Source organism: Neophocaena asiaeorientalis, unplaced genomic scaffold, assembly GCF_003031525.2.
Source record: "Neophocaena asiaeorientalis asiaeorientalis breed wild unplaced genomic scaffold, Neophocaena_asiaeorientalis_V1.1 scaffold332, whole genome shotgun sequence".
In the NCBI taxonomy this organism is placed as follows: domain Eukaryota; kingdom Metazoa; phylum Chordata; class Mammalia; order Artiodactyla; family Phocoenidae; genus Neophocaena; species Neophocaena asiaeorientalis.
The window spans coordinates 3,853,347-3,857,004 of NW_020173111.1; the positions used below are offsets into that span (position 1 = coordinate 3,853,347).

The 3,658-nt window shown below is 42.7% G+C and overlaps 1 pseudogene; it reads right to left on the reverse strand.

Annotated features, from left to right (window-relative positions):
- Nucleotides 1-1,727: 1,727 nt before the first annotated feature.
- Nucleotides 1,728-3,094, reverse strand: LOC112398756 (tyrosine--tRNA ligase, mitochondrial pseudogene; annotated as a pseudogene).
- Between the last annotated feature and the right edge of the window lie 564 nt (nt 3,095-3,658).

Genomic DNA, 3,658 nt, shown 5'->3' on the forward strand with positions numbered 1-3,658 from the left:
AACCTCCTTTTGTTGGCCCTTAGGCTGAGTGAAGTTTTGAAATGTAGAGATGATCTTTGACATTTCTAATGGATACTTGCATGCTCTTACTACGTAAATAAAGTTGCCGGAATGAAGTGACATTAAAGTTTGTCAGTAAATGAATTCTTCCTAACTTTATTCCCAGAAGGAAGTTTAGATAAGCTATAGTTTTTTAACATATAAATCTACTTTGGAACATAGCAATACAGCTTATACTGTATGAAAGTCTTATGACTTTTTTCCTTTTAGATTTTTGAAATTGACTGAAGTATTACATCTCCATTTTTGCATATGAAGATAAATGACTTGCTCCAAGTAACGCAGGTAGTAAATGGCTAGAATTTGAACTGTTAAAGCCATGCTTTACTGCCTGTAAGATTTTTCTAGAACAAATCTGATTGTAGACTATTTTGTGTGTATGTTTGTGTTTTACTTGATCCTCAGGGGAAATAAGGGTGTTAATACTTTGATTTTTCAGATGTTGGAAATAGTTCTGGAGAATCAACTTGCCTGATGAATGCAGAGCTTAATTGAACTGTCTTGATTCCAAATCCTTTAAATTTGACCTGAAAACTTCCCTTACTGGAATATCTTTTGGTATTCTCATATGGTTGGATATTTAGTATAATATTTGCCTCTATTTCATTTTGTTGGTTACTTAACTTTTTGGTTCATCTCAAGTTGCAATCTTGATTGGGGACAGAAGTTGAAACTTGTACATTTATCAACTTTTAAATCAGTTTTAAGACATTGCTACCTTTTTACTGAATATAAAAACAAGGCTATGAGTAAATTTAATTATATGGAAACACAAGGCAAGGGACTGGAAAATTGATTAGAAACTTTCTGAAAAGTCAAGTACTGATTTTTCTTTTCCTTGAAAAGAAACTATTTCGGGGACTTCCCTGGTGGCGCAGTGGTTAAGAATCCGCCTGACAATGCAGGGAACACGGGTTCGAGCCCTGCTCCGGGAAGATCCCACATGCCATGCGCCACAGCTACTGAGCCTGTGCTCTAGAGTCCGCAAGCCACAATTACTGAGCCCATGTGCCATGATTACTGAAGCTGGCGCGCCTAGAGCCCGTGCTCCGCAACAAAGAAGCCACCACAATGAGAAGCCCGTGCACCACAACAAAGAGTAGCCCCCCCCTTGCCGCAAATAGAGAAAGCCCGCCGCAGCAAGGAAGACCCAACACAGCCAATACATTAATTAATTAATTTTTAAAAAAGAAACTATTTCTACTGCAATTTCTAATGCCAACTATGACTTCCTCTAACTTTTCTCCTTTTTTACGGAGAACTGTATTTGCTTCCCAAACAACAAAAAAATCCAGTGAGATACACACCTGATATAAAAGTATCCACAAGTCCTTATAGTACCTCTTTTTCAGTGTTCCTACTCATCTCCAAAAGAGCAAGGACAGGATAGGAAAGACAGCATTTCGTTTTTCATGAAGTATAATTATTAAAAGAGATTAATCCTGGAAATCATGCTTTTCTATGGTAGTCCTTAATGTTTACGGATCAGGAAATAAAATAGCCCACTACTCCACAAACATAACCAACCTATATAAATAATGAAATTACTCACACTGTGAGGCCGAGAATATACTCCATTCTCTGATTTGGATTTGCAAAAGCGAAGGTATAAGTTCGTATGTCTTGGGAATGAATGATGAATAAGTTTGAACCATCAGAAGGGTTTTTCACCACAGCTGAAGCCATTTTATCACGTAGAAATTCCTTTTTCCTATTTTACATAACGAAAGGCCATTCTTAAGAATATGTGGTCCGACACCTAACACACTCTCAGGATTTGTTACTTGTCTGTGATTTATACTGACTCTGCCTTCTGTGATCATCTGATACCCTCAGGGACCATCTGGAATGGCATTTACTTTGCAGCAAATCTAGGACGCTTGTTCCAGGGTCAAGAACTAATTCAGAAATGAAGCTTCTTTCGACAACTCTTATAACCCTTGATCACACATGACCTCCAGTGCATCTATGCTGCTAAAGGGCTTGTGTGAAACTTTTAGCAGAGTCCAGCCCTTCTTGTTCCTCAACAAGCTTTGTGACTAATGCAGCAAGTCGTTTCCGAGGACCCCGCTTTTCTGGCTCTTTGACATGTAGCTACATTATGTGGTCAATCTCTGCAAAGGGCAGAAAAGTGAAGAGCTTCAGGGACCTTTCTACCCAATCATCTTGCTGCCTGACAAAAAATCGATACCGTAAGCCAAACAGCATTGCCAGCAGACTTTCCCAGTTTTGCTCCAGCTGTAATTAGAGGAACAGAGATTCCAAATATAATACATCTTCTCCAGTCAACTTGTGGATGAACTCAGATTCGGACACGATATTGTCTAGCTGTTCAGATCCACCCAGCTGGACCCGGCATCCATAACGATGGAACATGTAGTAGAAATCAGAGGCCTGGAGCACCAGGTATTACAACTCTGCCAAGCTCCTGCCTTCGAGGCTCTTGAGGTTCAGCTGCGTGCCCATGCGGAAGCGGCCGACCACTGCCGCTAGGAAGTCCACCAGGTGCGGCTTCCGGTACGAGGCGGGGTTGCGCCGCACCATGAAGCTGCCCCAAGTCGGCCCATTAGTGAACAGCCGCCGGTGATGAGCGTCGAGCCCTTGGAGCAGGCACACACGCCTCTTCACACAGGCTCCGCCTCCAGCGCCTAGTGATCTGCGGTGCCGCAGCTTTGGTCTCGCCGGCGCCATGGCTTCTCCTACCAGCGTGGTCACGTGATGGCGCGCTCGCTGGAAGTGAGGCCTCAAAGCGCCAGCAGGTGCCCCACCGGAAGCCTTTCCGCCGTGGGGTCGAAGCCGCGGTGGATGGCCTGAGGAAAACTGCTTGCCAGGCCGCGGTCAAAGAGCTGCGGGAGCTCTGTCTTCGTTCCTCTCTCTGGGGAGAATTCCTTGAACAGACCCCGAGCCTTCTGCACCGCCAGCAACCCCTGGGCACCCAAGTGGGCTTTACACAGCCCCGGGGCAAGACTCCTGACCGACCTGGGCTCCCAAACCACCGGCCCCAGGAAATGCACCGCAACAGGGGCGTCGCCATCCTGGCAGCAGCAGGGAGGAAATGCTGCCTCATGTGGGTTTATTTTTTGTTTGTTAATTTTTATCTTATATTGGAGTATAGTTGATTTACAACGTTGTGTTAGTTTCAGGTGTACAGCAGAGTGATTCAGTTATGCATATATATTTATGTTCTTTTAAAAATTTTTTCTCATTTAGGTTATTACAAGATATTGAATATAGTTTCCTGTGCCATACAGTAGGTCCTTGTTGATTATTTTATATATCGTAGTGTGTATATGTTAATCCCAAACTCCTGATTTATCCCTCCCCCCAGCATCTTGTGGTTTTGATGAGAAATAAGATCCCATGTGTAGAGACTCTGCAAATTGGCAAATGCTACCCCAATTCTATTTTGAGGTCTGACTAAAGATTGTACACTTCGCCCAGAAGTAGAATTTTATGTACAGAATTGTTATTTTTCTGTGAAATATTCATGTAGAAGATGTGATTTGAAAACTTAAAAAAGTTCTGTGGTGAAACGATAATCTCATTTTCTCTAGTTAGAGGAAAATGTCTTATGGGTGTTCCCTATAAGAGAAGCAAT